Raw genomic sequence first — 17,521 nt, forward strand, 5'->3', positions numbered from 1 at the left:
GCTTCTCCATGGGTCTGCAGCCTGAGGGCTACCCTGATGATTCTAAACACACAAGCCTCCACAATCATTTAAGCAGTTTCTTTTTACACACACACACACACACACACACACACACACACACACACACACACAATTGTATTCTTTGGAGAACCCAGAAAAAAGCGATTCATTTTCATCCTTTTTTGTAACAGTGAACTATTTTAGTAAGTTAATGCCTATCACTTGGGGACTCATTAAATATCCACTTGAGCACAAGTGGAAAGATAGTCATGCCTTATTAAAAATGAAGAAAGCGGCAACACTCCAGTAGTAAAATATGATTTCATTCACGGTTCTTTAAAAAAAAAAAAAAAAGAAGAAGAAGGAAAGAAAGAAAAGCCAGCAACGGTGATACACATCTATAATCCCAGCACTCAGGAGAAGGAGGGGGAGGAGGAGGAGGAGGAGGAGGAGGAGGAGGAGGAGGAGGAGCAGAAGTTCAAAGCAGATTGGGCTACAGTGAGGTCCAGGCCAGCTTGGAGTGCTGTCTCACAAACCAAAGAGGAGAGGACTGCAGATGTAGTTTAACTGGTAGAGTGCTGCCTGGCACACACAAGCTCTGAGTTCAGACCTCTGTAGTACATAATCTGGGTGAGCTGGCACACATCTGTAGTCCCGGCACTTCCGAGGAGAGGCCTGGAGAATCAAGAGCTCAGATCCACACACCGCTACATAGCAATTATGAGGTCAGCCTGGGATACATGGCACCCTGCCTCAAAAGTAATAATGATAAAGTCAGGCAGTGGTGGCGCACGCCTTTAATCCCAGCACTCAGGAGGCTGAGGCAGGTGGATCTCTATGAGTTCAAGGCCAGCCTGGCCTACAAAGTGAGTTCCAGGACAGACAGGACTGTTACACAGAGAAACCAAACAAACAACAACAAAAAGGTAATAATAATAAAATAAAAAGAAAGAAAAAAATAAAGTCTCTACGTACACAGATGTGCATTAGTATATCCACCAAAAATATGTAAGCAGAGCCAGTCAATGGCTTAGCTGGTAAAGGCTCTTACCCTGCAAGCCTGACAACCCTGCTTTTAAACTCACAGATGTTTTTTTGGGCTTTCCTAATCTTTCTCTAGAGCCCCTTCACTGCCATGTGGCTGACCTCCATGCCAGTTTAATCTCCTCTCCAGTCTTCTCTGAACAGCTGCAAGATTGATAGCTTACCTGCCCTGGGTCTTTTTGGAGTTGTTTTGTTTGAATCTAATAAATTGTCCTCAAACTTCCATTTGAGCCCCTTCTTAAATTCTTATTAATGAGAGAGACTAAGAACCCTGATTTTTCCAAGGCTTCTTTCCTGCCTTTTAACCCTTTAACTGATGGAGAAAGTGAACCTATTCCTGCACCCACCCAGAGTGTCAAGCAAACGTTTGTCCCTGTCTCCCTGGAGGAAGTCACACAATAGTCTAAATTAAAGTGAAGAATGTCTGTTTGTCCTTCACTGAATAGAGCCAAGATTAACGCACAGGAATATTCAGAAGTGAAACGGCAGAAGACGGGGCAGATACATCTCTGGAGGTGACTTTTGTCTGGGCCGCGCTGGAGCTCAACCTCAGGGCCTTGTGCCTAGGGAAGTGCTCTCTTCCTTAGCCTTGAAGATGGCATTTACGGAGGTATTATTTCATCCCCATGTGAACTGCAAGAATTAAAGAGTCACACCGCCAAGTAAAAACAGACAGTAAATGCGCTCTTGAGATGATCTAAACATGTACTAAACCACGGGTTACTGGGTAGCCACCCCAACTAAACTGTAGGATTTCTTTACATTATGGATTTGGTGGCAATGAAGTAATTTTGTAATCTGCATCAGCATCTTTCTTTAAAAAGGAACGGGAAGTGGCCAAAGAGATGCCTTAGCGCAGGGGTTCTCAACCTCCCTAATGCCGTGACTCTTCAATACGGTTGCTCATGTTGTGGTGACTCCCAACCAGAAAATTACTTTTGTTACTACTTCACAACAATCAGAATGTAAATCTCTTGTGTTTTCCAGTAGTGTTGGGTGACCCCAGTGAAAGGGTCAGACCCCCAAATGGGTCACAACCCACAGGCTGAGAACCACTGACTTAGTGGTTAAAAGTACTAGCAGTTTCTACCTGAGGATTTCAGTTCTGAGCACCCACACGATGATATTCACAACCTCTACAACTCCAGTTCTGGGGGATATAACACCCTCTTCTGTCTCTGTGAGCACTGCAGGCAAAGCATCAATACACAGAAAATAAAAATAAATCTTAAAAAATATTAAAAAAAAAAGAAAAAGAAAAGGATAGAGTAGAAAAATGTGAAGCATCACAAGTCAGGATGGATACATTTATCTTTACTTCATCACAACACAAAACACACTTATTGCCCAGAGTAGAGAGGTAAAATACCCACTGCCTTTAGCCACTACCCAGGAGAAACCCTGGTATGTGCACTCCGGGAAACCTGTTCAGGCAGCATAGGTTCAAGAAAGAAATCAGTTAGAAGAGAAAAACCAACAAACCAAATGTCAATCAACACAGTGCATGCATCTGTAATGAAGGCAAGGGATGTGTTGGGGAATATTATTTTAAGATGTGTTACTTTTGTTTATGTTGCTCTGTAAAGCTGTATTACTGTGCCTGTCTAAAACACCTGATGGTCTAATAAAGAACTGGCCAATAGCGAGGCAGGAGAAAGGATAGGCAGGGCTGCCAGGCAGAGAGAATATATGAGAGAGAAACCTGGGAGGAGAGATCAAAGAACTAGCCAGAGAAGGAGGAGGATATCAGGGGCCAGGCACCCGGCTATACAGCAAGTCATGGAGTAAGTAAGATTTACAGAAGTAAGAGAACAGGAAAAGCCCAGAGGCAAAAGGTAGATGGGATAAGTTAAGGAAAGCTGGCAAGAAACAAGCCAAACTAAGACGGGACATTTATAATTAAAAGTAAGCCTCCGTGTGTGATCTATTTGGGAGCTGGGTGGCGGGGCCCCCAAAAGGGTAAAAGAAAATCCAACGACAGGATTGATGCAGATCAGTGGTACTACGCTTGTGCCACCAGCTCTACCAAAACAACCCTGTCATATCAGTGATGGTTTTACAGGCACGCAGCGGTGAAGTGGGTGCCGGCTATCAATACCGGTGAATTTTAGAATTAGTGATGGCAGGTAAAACAATTCTCACAGGAATGTTCACAGCCCGGCCAAAAGTCGCTTAGGACTATGAATGTGTGAACTTAAATGATGAGGCTGGAGGGATGCTCTTCCAGAGGACCCAAGTGCGATTCCTAGCACCCCACATGGCAACACACAGCCGTCTGTAACTCAAATTCCAGATCCCACCCCCTCTTCTAGCCTCCTGGGGCATGCTGCAAATATTTTTAAATATATAAATAAATACCATTTGTACAAAACAACTGTTAACAAAAGTTAGGGTGGAGCTTGTAGCTCAGTGGTAAAGTATTTACCTACAGTGAGTAATCCCTAGAGTGCACACACACACACACACACACACACACACACACACTCATACACACACGATAATAACAGTAACAGCTACTATTGAAACAGCACTATGGTTCTGGGCTGGACACTTGGCTCACGTCATCCCTCCCCTCCCAGTTCCCGGTCAAACACCTGAGCAGCTTGCTTCCCTTCCCTTCCCTTCCCTTCCCTTCCCACTCTGTAGGGAGAACGGAGAAAGGTCAGCCACCCACCTGGATCGCCGCCGACTAGTAAGGGACGAAGTGTCTGGCTGGGAGAGCCACCAACTGTGAATGGGACGCAAGCAGTCTCAGCCTTGGCCAGCCACACTCACCTGACCAGGAACTTCCGGCCATGGGGATTTTTTTTCCTGCCCCTCCCCCAGTCTTCCTCCCCAGGGGGTTGCACCTGCCTTTGAGAAGGGAGGTCCGGGAGGACTGTGAACTAAGTCCCAGCAAGTTGCACACCTACCCCTCCCCCCAGAGGCTCAGGCTTAACTTAAATTTTCGGAAATTGGGAGAGTCATTGAATATTTATTATGCCATATCCCTGTGCATTTTTATTGTGGCAGATATACATAACAAAAATAGAGAGTGAGCTTACTATCCTAGGCTTTAATTTGTTTTGTTTTTTGGTTTTGTTTTTCGAGACACAGTTTCTTTATGTAACAGTCCTAGCTGTCCTGGAACTTGCTTTGTAGTGCAGACTGGACTCGAACTCAGAGAGATCCGCCTACCTCTGCCTCCCAAGTGCTGGGATTGAAGGCCTGCAGCGGCGCCAGGACAGACAGGACTACAAAGAGAGGTCTCATCACTGTGAACAAAAAACTTCGGAACAAAAGTTTCGCCTGTGAATGAAAACCGAAAGGAATCTGTAGCTGCTCGTTGGTTTCAGTGTGTGGAGAGATTGGAATGTCACAGGTCCAGAGGTTAAAACCTTATCTTCGGCAAAGTTCTGGACCTCAAGACAACCATTCCTTGCCCACCTCTGTGTCAGAACTAACATCTTGTGACAATGGAAAAAAAAAACTTTTAGAACCTATTAACTAAGCAGGCAACAAGGTTCCACCAATCCAAAAACTAAGAATGTGATTAGATAGCATCTTGAGCCTACAGAAAAATTTACCCTACCTGCCCTTCTGATGGACCTTTTCAACCTTGGCTGTCCTAGAACTAGCCCTGTGGTCCAGGCTGGCCTTAAACTCACAGAAATCCACCTGCCTCTGCCTCCCAACTGCTGGCATTAAAGCGTGCGCCACCACTGCACGGCTATCCCAGCAATGTATTTTAAACTTGCCTTGATTCATGACTTTCTGTGTTCTGTAAGACTAGGATAACCTCGTGAAACTGCTTCCACATGGCCACTCAAAATGGCTCCAGAATAAACTATCTCTTATTCCCTTTAAGATGAGAGCTGTAGTTTTGACACTACCTGGCCCAGGCTGGCCTCATACCTGTGATTCTCCTGTCTCAGACTCCATGTACTGTGTTTACAGGCACAAGCCAACTCACTCAGCTCATTTTTTTTTAACTTTAAAAAGGTCTTTTGTTGTTGTTGTTTGGTTTTTGATGTTGTTGTTTTGGTTTGTTTGTTTGTTTCAAACAGGGTTTCTCTGTGCAGCTTTGGAGCCTGTCCTGGATCTCACTCTGTAGACCAGGCTGGACTCCAACTCACGGAGATTCACCTGGCTCTGCCTCCCGAGTGTTCTGATTAAAGGCGTGCGCCACCACTGCCTGGCTGTTTTTGTTTTTTTGGTTATTTATTTATTTTTAATCATTTATTTATTTTATGTACATTGATGTTTGTCCACATATATGTCTGTGTGAGGGTGTCAGATCTCCTAGAACAGAAATTACAGACAGTTGTGAGCTGCCATGTGGTTGCTGGGAATTGAACCCCAGTCCTCTGGAACATCAGCCAGTGCTCTTAACCTCTGAGCCATCTCTCCAGCCCCTGTTTTGTTTTGTTTTTAAGTTAAGAGCACTGGTTGCTCTTCCAGAGGACCCAGGTTCAATTCCCAGCACCCACATGGCAGCTCATAACTGTCTGTAACTCCAGTTCCAGGGGATCTGTCACCCTCACACAGACATACATGTAGGCAAAACACCAATACACATAAAATTGAAGTAAACTTTAAAAGAGAAAACAAATTTATAAGCTAGGAATGGTGGCCCACACTTTTAATTTCAGCATTCAGGAGGCAGAGACAGGTGGATCTCTATGAGTTTGAGGCCAGCCTGGTCTATACTGCTAGCTTCAGGCCAGCCAGAGTTACATAGTTTCCAAAAAACAAAACAAAGAAGAAGATATACAATGATTCTTATTGATCTTGTATTCTGTGATCCTGTTAAATTATATGCTCATTCTATTTGTTGATGTGTTTCTTATGATTTTATATACAGGATCAAGTCAGCTACATTTTGCTTTCTGACCTAATCCTCTGATTATTTTTTTCTGGTCTAATGGCCCCAGCTGGACCCCCCAGCACAATGTTGACCAAGAGTGCTAAGAATGGGGCCTGGAGGGCAGGAGAGATGGCTCAGAGGTTAAGAGCACTGGCTGCTCTTCCGGAGGTCCTGAGTTCAATTCCCAGCAACCACATGGTGGCTCGCAACCATCTTATGAGATCTGGTGCACTCTTCTGGTGTGCAGTCATACATGCACAGACAGGATACTGTGTACATAATAAATCTTAAATGCTGTGGGCGGTGGTGGACAGCTTTAATCCAGCACTCGGAGGAGGCAGGCGGATCTCTGTGAGTTCGAGGAGCTGGCTACAAGTGAGTCAGGAAAGGCAAAGCTACACAGAGTTAAACCACTGGCTGCTTAAACACTGAGCTGTTCTAGTCCCAGCACCTCCAAGGGGCTCACAGTTGTCTGTAATGACCTCTTCTGACCTCCCTTGGCACCAGGCATGCAAAACAAGAATGCATGCAGAAAAACACTTGTAAACATAAGTGGTTAAGAGTGGAAACTTAGCCGGGCAGTGGTGGCACACGCCTTTAATCCCAGCACTCAGGAGCAGAGCAGTGGATCTCTGTGAGTTCGAGGCCAGCCTGGACTACCAGGCAGTCCAGGAAGCACAAAGACACAGAAAAACCAGTCTTGAAAACACAAACAAACAAACAAACAAAAAAAAAAAAGAGTGGAAACTTAACTAACTGGACAGTAGTGACACACACATTTAATCCCAGCACTTGGGAAGCAGGGGCAGGTGGATCTCTGTGAGCTCAAGGCCAGCCTGGTCTACAGAGCAAGTTCCAGGACAGCCAAGGGAACACAGAAAAATCCTGTCTTGGAAAAAGCACACACACACACACACACACACACACACACACACACACACACACAAAGCAATAGAGCTATTGCTCTGTGTAGCTTTGTGCCTTCCTGGACTCACTTGGTAGTCCAGGCTGCCTCGAACTCACAAGATCCGCCTGCTCGCCCCAGTGCTGATAAAGGCGTGCGCCACAGCGGCTAAGCTATTGTTTTAACTATTCCCTTCCCCCACTTAACTGTCTATGAAAAACAGAAAAAAAAAAAAAAAGGGTGGAACCTCTTTCCCTCTTAGAGGAAAGCATCCAGTCTTCCACCATCAGATACGAGGGTCACTGGAGTTTTATATATGTCCTTGATCATGCTGAGGACGTCCCCTTCCATTCTGTTCCTCGGTGTCAGCTGTCTGTTGTTGCTGTGATAAAACATTGTGACCAGAAGCACGGGCTTACAAAGCTGGTAACTTTATTCACTGAGCCAACTTGCTGGCCCTGTACTTTTTGTTTGTTCGGTTTTTATCATGAAATGTTGGATTTTTGTCTAACATGTTTTTTTCTGCAGACGTTGAGGTAAATGTATGGCATTTTCCCACCACTCCTGAATATTAAGATATAATTTCCAGACCACAACATTAGCCCCTTAGAGGTGTACAAGTCAGTGGTTCTAAGTATCTATAGCATTGTTCACCTAGCATCTTTTTTTTCTTTCTTTTTTCTTTTTTTTTTTTCCGAGACAGGGTTTCTCTGTGTAACTTTGCGCCTTTCTTGGATCTCGCTCTGTAGACCAGGCTGGCCTCGAACTCACAGAGATCTGCCTGCTGGGACTAAAGGCGTGCACCACCACCGCCCGACTCACCTAGCATCTTAACATGATCCCTGAACCTGTGTCGTCCTGGGAGAAAAGTTTGCACTTGTCATCTGCTCTTCCCTGTTGTCTCTTTCCTGAGCCTCCTGAGAGCTTCTGTTTTACTTTCCATCCTGATGGATTTAACTACTCTGGCTACTGTATGTAAATGGAAATATCGAATATGTTGTCTTTTGTGTCTAGGCTTCTTTCATTTAACACCCTTTCAAGGCTGGCTCACTTGAGTACATTCATCAGAACTCCCTTCTGACTACTTCGAATGAGTTGGTGCCATGTTTTGTTCATTCATTCATTGGTAGACATCTGAGTTGCTTCCGAGTTTTAATCTTTATAAATAATCCTTCTTTTTTCTTTTTTTTTTTCTTTCTGGTTTTTCAAGACAGGGTTTCTCTGTGTAGTTTTGTTGCCTGTCCTGGATCTCCCTCTGTAGACCAGGCTGGCCTCGAACTCACAGAGATCTGCCTGGCTCTGCCTTCTGAGTGCTGGGATTATAGGCATGTGCCACCACCACCCAGCTAAATAATCCTTCTACACACATTCATTCATAAGTATTTGCAAAAACATATACTTTCATTTCTCTTGGGTATTTACTAGTTACTTTTAGTTACTGTGATAAAATAATGACCAGGGCAATTTCAAGAATCCTGTTTGGAGCCAGGCATGGTGGTGCGTGCCTTTAATCCCAGCACTTAGGAGGCAGAGGCAGAGGGATCTCTGTGAGTTCCAGGCATAGAAAGTTCCAGAACAGCCAGGGCTGCTACACAGAGAAACTTTGTCTTGAAAAAAGAAAGAAAGGAAGGAAGGAGGGAGGGAGGGAGGGAGGGAGGGAGAGAGAGAGAGAAAGAAAGGAGAAAGAGAATCCTGTTTGGACTTAGGATTTCAGAGTGAGAATTCAAAACAGCGACATGGCCCCAGGAAGTTGGCCAATCACATTTCATCACCCAATGGAAGGAAGAGCTACTGAGACCCACATACCTTCACTAGGGAACCATGGATGAGAAAAACCTCTCAAGTACCAGGAATTTGGGAGAGCTTATTAAATAGCAAAGAATCCACACTGAAGGAAAACCTTATAAATGTCAGCAACATGATAAGAGGTCTAGATGGAGGTCAGATCTTAATAATCTTTTTTTTTTGTTGTTGTTGTTGTTTTGTTTTTTTCAAGGCAGGGTTTCTCTGTGTAGACTCCAGCTGTCCTGGAGCTCACATTGCAGACCAGGCTGATCTCAAACTCACAGCTATCCCCCTGCCTCTACCTCCTGGATTAAAGGTATGCACCACCACCGCCCCTGTAGATCTTAATAAGCTTTTTTTTTTTTAATTTATTTATTTATTATGTATATAGTGTTCTGCCTGCATGTATGCCTGCAGGCCAGAAGAGGGCACCAGATCTCATTACAGATGGTTGTGAGTCACCCCATGTGGTTGCTGGGAATTGAACTCAGGACCTCTGGAAGAGAACTGAACCAGCCAGTGCTCTTAACCAATAAGCCATCTCACCAGCCCCGATCTTAATAAGCACTTCACAGCACACCATGGAATAAAACTGTATCAATGCTCATGGTGTGGGAAAAGATTCATCTTCATACATATTCAAGAACTCATATAAGAGAAAGACCCTTTTCATATCATGAATGTAAAAAAGAAATGTTAAGCCAGGCAGTAGTGGCACACACCTTGATCCCAGCACTGTGGTGGCAGAGGCAGGTGGATCTCTGAATTCAAGGCCAGCCTATTCTACAGAGTAAGTTCCAGAACAGTCAGGGCTACACAGAGAAACCCTGCCTCAAAAATTAAGAAAAAAAAAAGTTAAATCCCGCCGGGCGGTGGTGGCACACGCCTTTAATCCCAGCACTCGGGAGGCAGAACCAGGTGGATCTCTGTGAGTTCAAGGCCAGCCTGGGCTACCAAGTGAGTTCCAGGAAAGGCACAAAGCTACAACGAGAAACCCTGTCTCAAAAAACCAAAAAAAAAAAAAAAAAAAAAAAAAAAAAAAAAAAAAGTTAAATCCCAGAGGATCCCCCTAGAATAGTGCTGCTCTCTGATCAGAGAAGCTTCTATTGGCATCAGGCAGTGATTAATTCAGAGGCTCACTGGTCTGAATTCTGAGAAGTGAATGGTGAGTGCTTAGAACTAAAGGAGACATTTACCCAAATGCCAAGGCTCAGTGGACCTCACAGAAGAGGAGGCTGTGGAATATCCCTTTACACTGTGTGAATATATGTAACTATGATTGCTCTAATAAACAAGCTGACTGGCCAATAGCTGTACAGGATAAAGTTAGGAAGGAAAGCCAAACTCAGAATGTTGGGAAGAAGAAGGACAGAGTCAGGGGAGATGCCAGAAGATGCAGAAAAAGCAGGATGTGTAGAAAATGAGGTAACAAGCCATGAGCCCTGCGGCAAAGCATAGATAAGAAATATGGGTTAATTTAAGTTGAAAGAGTTAGTTAGTAACAAGCCTGAGCTATGGGCAGAGCATTTGTAATTATTATAAACCACAGTGTGTTTATTTGGGACAGGAAACTTCCATCTACAGGAGGCAGAAAGAATGTAAGAGCTAGAGGATATGAAACTGTTTTCTGGACATGGCATAGCATTACACTCATGAATTCCTAGTGGCTATTGTGACCTGCCCTATTGCAAGTCTGTCAACCTTCCCATGCAGATGAGGGTGGAGCTCTTGAGACTCACTAGCTGAGGGGCTATCGGCCATTAATGGTTGCTGGAGGAAGGAGAGTCCATTTTCTTCAAGGATGTAGCCACTGGTTAGCTTCCCAGTAAGTAGGCCCACACTAGTGCTTCTGCAAGCAGTTCATCAGCATTACTGCAGAGCTACCAAGGAAAACAGAATGAAGAACAATGTCGCAGTCACTTTAGGAGAGTCCTGCAAACTGCTGTTAGAAGAGGCAAGGGGTTGGATAGGTGATAGAGCAGTAAAGAGCACTAGTTCTTTTTTATGGTGGCCCCGGGTTCTGCTACTAGCACCCTCATGGTGGCTCACAACCTTCCTTAATGTCATTCCGAGGGAATCCAAGGCCCTCTTCTGGCTTCCCGGGGCACCAGGCACATACACACAGTGCCTTCTTCTGGCTTCCCAGGGCACCAGGCACACACACACACACACACACACACACACACACACACACACACACACTGACCTCTTCTGGCTTCCCGGGGCACCAGGCACACACACACAGTGCCTTCTTCTGGCTTCCCAGGGCACCAGGCACACACACACACACACACACACACACACATTGCCCTCTTCTGGCTTCCCGGGGCACCAGGCACACACACACACATTGCCCTCTTCTGGCTTCCCGGGGCACCAGGCACACACACACACAGTGCCCTCTTCTGGCTTCCCAGGGCACCAGGCACGCGCGCGCGCACGCGCACGCGCACGCACGCACACACACACACACACACACACACACACAGTGCCCAGACATCCACGCAGCAGGCAAGCACTCATACACATAAAGGAAAAAGAAAAAAGCAGGGACGCAGGAAACCAGGAAGAGGTCCTTCTAGCAATGGAGTCTACAATGCCAGGGGCCACAGTGGCAGCGGTGGAGGAGGTGAGAAGCGACTGGACTTTTGATGTGTTGAAGGGAGAACCAACTGACCTGATGTACACGGGGGGAGGGAAGGAAGGAAAGAGGGTAAGAGGAAGTGGGGGTGATGAACTCATGAATCTACAAATTCGTTTCTGAAATGGCCCACATACTTATCATTGTGAGGCTTAAAGGACATGGAATGTGCTAGAACTATCCAAGGCAATTGCCCCACTCCGGTATGAGACAACAGCCTTTCATGATTTTATTGGCTATCGTTCTTTTTTTTTTCTTTTTGGTTTTTCAAGACAGGGTTTCTCTGCGTAGTTTTGCGCCTTTCCTGGAGCTCACTTGGTAGCCCAGGCTGGCCTCGAACTCACAGAGATCCGCCTGCCTCTGCCTCCCGAGTGCTGGGATTAAAGGCGTGTGCCACCACTGCCCTTGGCTATCATTCTAAGAAGCTGTCTTTCTCTCAATTATTGTTTTTTTTATTGTTGTTTGGGTTTTTTGTTTTGTTTTGTTTTGTTTTGTTTTTGAGACAGGGTTTCTCTGTGTAACAGCCCTGGCTTTCCTGGAACTCACTCTGCAGACCAGGCTGGGCTCAAACTCACAGAGATTCACCTGCCTCTGCCTCCCTAGTGCTGGGATTAAAGGTGTGTACTATCACTGCCTGGCTCTCTCAATAATATTTAAAGCCTTTTTTTTTTTTTTCATCTTAAAAAAAAATTAACACTTGGGAGGCAGAGCCAGGCAGATCTCTGTGAGTTTGAGGCCAGCCTGGTCTGCAGAGCGAGTTCCAGGACAGGCTCCAAAGCTACACAGAGAAAGCCTGTCTCGGAAAAACAAAACAAAACAAAACAAAAAGTAGGTGAATATTACAATGTACTGGGATGTATTATGGCATCTTCACACATATATGTTCCTAACCTGTGTTCCTCATCTTTCCTCTCCCCTGCACCCTCTTCCTGCCTTCCTCTGCTTCCTTATCACATCACCCTCTCTTCCTCACCCCTTTCCTTAGGAACCCTTCTTTCTGGGCTGGAGGGATGAGTAATGGTTAAGAGCACTTGCTGCACTTTACAGAGGACCTAGGTTCAGTTCCCAGGCCCCTCGTGGTGGCTCACAACCATCTCTAATGCCAGTTCCAGGGAGTCTGATCTCTTTTTGTCCTTGAAGACACCAGTACACATGGTGCGCACACACATACATGCAGGCACAACACTCATACACACAAAATAAAACTAAACAGACCCTTTTAAAAAACATCTCTTTACTCTCATGATTGCCTTTCTAGTTTCAGGACACACGGACACACACACACACACACACACACACAGAGCACACATACACAACACACATACAGTTTTTGTTTGTTTGTTTTGTTTTGTTTTGTTTGTTTTTTGGAGACAGGGTTTCTTTATGTTGTTTTTGGTGCCTGTCCTGGATCTCTCTCTGTAGACCAGGCTGGCCTCTGCCTCCTGAGTGTTGGGATTAAAGCTGTGCACCACCACTGCCCAGTATAGTTTTTTTGTTTTGTTTTGTTTTTTCCCCAGAGCTGAGGACTGAACCTAGGCCTTGTGCTTGCTAGGCAAAAGCTCTATCACTGAGCTAAATCCCCAACCCTGTCATAGTTGGTGTGTGTGTGTGTGTGTGTGTGTGTGTGTGTGTGTGTGTGTGTGTGTAAATGTTTTATTTTATTTTTTTTTTTTTGGTTTTTCAAGACAGGGTTTCTTGTTAGCTTTGCGCCTTTCCTGGGCTCACTTGTAGCCAGGCTGGCTCGAACTCACAGAGATCCGCCTGCCTCTGCCTCCCGAGTGCTGGGATTAAAGGCGTGTGCCACCAACGCCCGGCAAATGTTTTATTTTTATTTTTAAAAATTATTTTATGTGCATTGGTGTGAAGGTGTCAGATCCCTTGGAACTGGAGTTACAGTTGTGAGCTGTCATGTGGGTGCTGGGAATTGAATCCCAGTCCTCTGGAAGAGCAGTTAGTGCTCTTAACTGCTGAGCCATCTCTCCAGCCCCCCGACATACAGTTTTAAATCTAGGCCCTATATGTAAGGAAAGCATGCAGAGTTAGTCTTTCTGGGTCTATCTTATTTTGGTTAACATAATGATTTCCAGTTGCATCCATTTTCCAAAACATAAACATCATGTTTTCAATTTCTCTATACCTACATTAAATTCCATTATGTGAGCCAGGCAGTGGTGGCACATGTCTTTAATCCCAACACTTGGGAGGCAGAAGCAAGTGGATCTCTGTGAGTTCGAGGCCAGCCTGGGCTACAGAGTGAGTTCCAGGAAAGGTGCAAAGTTACACAGAGAGACCCTGTCTCGAAAATCAAAAACAAAAAAGCCCCAAAAACAAAGCAACAAAAACAAAAAACAAAAACAAAATTCCATTATGTACCACATTTTCTTTACCTAATAATCTTTTGATAGATTTCTGGGCTGATTCTACTTCCTGGGTGTTATGAACAATATAACAATAAATATGGATGCACATGTATCTCCATGGTGTGTTTACTCAGAGCCCTTCAGGTATAAACTCAAAGTTGGCAGAGCTGGGTCATACAGAAGCTCCGACACAAGGTTTGGAGAAACTTTTACATGCATTTCCGTAGTGGCTGTGCCCGTTTACATTCCCACAGTCAATAATTAAGGATTCCTCATCCAGAGCCAGAGGGATGGATGGTTCAGTGGTTAACAGCACGTACTGCTCTTGTAGAGGACCTCCGCTTGGTTCCCAGTACCCAAGTCAGGTGGCTGACAATCACCTACGCAGAACTCCAGCTCTAAGTGAATTGGACACCTCTGGCCTCTGGGGGCACCAGGACACAAATGCACAGATCAACACAGAGACACACACATAAACATAAAATTAAAAGTAAAAAATACAGAATCTTCTTTCCCCACACCCTACCAACATTTGTTGCCAATTGCTTTCTTAATGATAGCCATTCTGACTGGAATGAAATTGAATTCCAAATTAGTTGGGGTTTTGTTGCTGTTTGTTTTTCAAAACAGGGTTTTTCTGTGTAGCCCTGACTGTTCTGAAACTCACTCTGCAGACCAGGCTGGCCTGAAACTCAAGATCCACCTGCCTCTGCCTCACGAGTGCTTAGAATTAAAGGTGTGCACCACCACGGTGCAGCCAAAACTAGTTTTAATTTGCATTTCCCTGATGGATAAGAATGTTGTACACATTTTCAAATACTTACTGGCAATTCGTATTTCTTCTCTGGAGCTGTCGGCCATCTCCAAAAGCTGTACAGACAGCTCTGTACTTCGGGTTTGTGAGTTGTCTTCAGGTTTGTGAGCTGTCACCCACACTGGGGGGCTGGGGTTCTCAGGGTGGCCGCTGCTTTTCTGAGACATCCCTACTCCTATCAGGGTCCCTCACCCACATTTCTGTTAGGAATCCCAGTAAAAGCCCCTTGCTTACCGAGTTGGACTTTGGTACCAACATTACTTTGGTCTGACATTCCCTTTCCTGGGTGAGTGGACGTGTGTCGCCTCTCTCCAGGAAAGGTCTGTCACACAATTGATATGTTCCTTCAATTCCTAGTTTCTTCACAGATTTTATCATGAAGGGATCTGAACTTTGTTACAGCTTTCCCTGCATCAATTGAAAAGGTCCTATGATTTCTTTCAGTATTTTTTTCTTTGAGACAGGATCTTATGTACCCCAAGGTGGCCTCGATTGCTATGTAGCTGAGGATATCGTTAAACTTCAGATTCTCCTGCCTCTACTGGTTTGTGATCATAGGTTTGCACCATCACGACTGACTTGAACATGCGCTGTCTGTCCTGAAGTCTACTTATGTGCCAAATTACACTTACTGATTTTTTTGTATGTCAGACTATCCTTGCATGACTGGAGTAGAACCAATTCTATTTCTTGAATTTGCCAAGATCTTATTAAAAATTTTATGTCTGTGTTCATCAAGGAAATCAGTTCACAGCATTCTTTTTTTGTCACGACCGTATGCATTCTGAGTATTATGATAATGCTTGTTCTTTAGGATGGATTTTGTGGAGTTCCTTCTGTTTCTGGGTGTGTTTCGAAACAGTCTGAAGACCATTGGTGTTAGCTCTTCTTAAAAGGTTCAGTACAATAGACTGTGAGCTCATCTGCTCATGGGCTTTTAGGTGTTGGGAGACTTTTTTTTTTTTTTTTGAGACAGGATTTCTCTGTGTAACAGTCCTGGCTGTCCCAGAACTCACTTTGTAGATCAAGCTGCCCTAGAACTCACAGAGATCCACCTGCCTCTGCCTCTCAAGTGCTAGGGTTAAAGACGTGCACCACCACCAGGTTGTGTTGAGAGACTTTTAATAACTGCTTCAATCTCCTTGCATGTTATATGTCTATTTAAATTATTTCTATCCTCTTAATTTTTGTAGATCAATGTGTCTAGGAATTTATCCACCTCTAGATGTTCCAGGTGTTTGTTTGTTTGTTTCAGTCATAAGGTTTTAAACCACATGCATGCTTGGTGCTCTTGGCAAACAGAAGAGAGCATCAGACTCTTGGAACTCAAGTTACAGACAGTTGTGAGCCACCATGTGGGTGCTGGGAATTGAACCTGGGTCCTCTGCAAGAATAGCCAGTGCTCTTAACCCCTGAGTTATCTCTCTAATCCCTTTAATTTTTTAATTCATTTTTTGGATATGTGTATGAGTGAACGAATGCTATACCATGTATGTAAGTCAGAAGACAAGCACGAGGGTTAGTTATTTCGGTGTACCACGTGATGCCTAGGGGTTCAACTCAAGTCCCCAGGCTTGGCTGCAATCTCCATTACCTGCCAAGTCATCTCACCAGGCCATGACTTCCCTTTGAAATTATTAGTATTAGTATTGGTGTTATTTTGTGTGTATGTGTGCGTGCTCCAGTGTGTATGTGTGTGCATGTTTGTCTTAGTGTATGTTTGTATGTGTGTATCTGTATTTGTGTGTGTGTGTATCTGTGTGTGTCTCTCTGTTTCTAAGTGTGTGTGTGTATGTGTGTACCAGTACCTCTGTGTGTGTCTGTGTGTATATCTGTGTGTGTCTGTGAGTGTGTCTATGTGTGTATCTGTGTGTACCTGTATCTATGTGTGTGTCTGTGTGTACCTGTATCTCTGTGTGTCTATATGTGTATATTTGTGTGTGTGTCTGTGTGTATACCTTATTAGTGTGTGTCTGTGTATGTGTGTGTACCTGTATCTGTGTGTGTCTGTATGTGTATATTTGTGTGTGTGTGTCTGTGTGTGTATATGTGTATGTCAGTGTGTCTGTGTGTGTCTGTGTGTATGTGTGTGTGTCTATGTCTTTGTGTCTATATGTATGTGTGTCTATGTGTGTATCTGTGTGTGTATATCTGTGTGTATATTTGTATGTGTGTCTGTGTGTGTATATGTGTGTGTCAGTGTGTGTCTGTGTGTGTATGTGTGTGTGTCTATGTCTTTGTGTCTATATGTATGTGTGTCTACGTGTGTATCTGTGTGTGTATCTGTATGTATATTTGTGTGTGTGTCTGTATGGATCTGTGTAAACAATGTGGAGGACAACTGAGTCATTTCAATTCTCTCCTCTACCTTTATGTAGGTCCCAGGAACAGAACTCGGGTCACTAGAGTTGGGTGACAAGTGCCTTCACCCACAGAGCCATCCAGCCGCCCTCTATCTCTTCTGATTGATTTTGACTTGAAGTCTACTTTATCCTATATAAGAACAGCTATGGCAGCTGGCTGTTTCTTTCAACTCACATTTTTTTCTGGAAGCTGCTTGCATGCATTTCCTGTTTTTATTTTTCTATTAGGTAATGTTATTTCCTGCTTGGGTCTCTGAAGGAGTTGAAGATTAGTTAGTTATAGTTGAAGATTAGATAGTTATAGTTATAGTTTTTTTTTGTTAAGAATTTCAGAAAAGAAACTCACTAAAGAGGTTTAAGTGTATAAATTTGAAAGACGTTACAAGATAGTTCTGTTAGTAATATAAGTTAGGATAGAAAGTGAATCAGGTACATTTTGAACTTACCAAAATAGGACAGATAATGGAATTATTTTCTCTGAATTTGTCAAATACAAATGGACTAGACATTTTGTTTAGGTATTTATTGCTTGCATATGTGGTATATAGTTATTGTACTTTTGTATATAGTTTTTCTTATAACTTTTTTCCTTTCTTCTTTTTATTAAAATAGAAAAGGGGGGAAAAGATGAAAGAGAAAGAAAATAAACATGATTGAAACCTTACATCTCCTTAGGAACAGCTGAAGAACATCTCAATGTGAAAAAAATTGTCCATTAAAAATGAGCCGGTCGGGGGCTGGAGAGATGGCTCAGAGGTTAAGAG

At 44.0% G+C, this 17,521-nt stretch overlaps 1 protein-coding gene across 1 annotated transcript in view; it reads right to left on the minus strand.

The window, feature by feature from the left end:
• The window catches only part of LOC114708500 (nuclear receptor coactivator 5-like), a 72,927-nt gene extending 69,122 nt beyond the window's left edge, over window positions 1–3,805 (minus strand). Inside the window, exon 1 of the mRNA XM_037206069.1 lies at window positions 3,719–3,805. The gene's annotated coding sequence lies outside the window, so the exon portion shown is untranslated. The remainder of the gene's footprint in view (window positions 1–3,718) is intronic.
• Window positions 3,806–17,521: the final 13,716 nt, after the last annotated feature.

This window comes from Peromyscus leucopus, chromosome 5, assembly GCF_004664715.2.
Source record: "Peromyscus leucopus breed LL Stock chromosome 5, UCI_PerLeu_2.1, whole genome shotgun sequence".
Taxonomy (NCBI): domain Eukaryota; kingdom Metazoa; phylum Chordata; class Mammalia; order Rodentia; family Cricetidae; genus Peromyscus; species Peromyscus leucopus.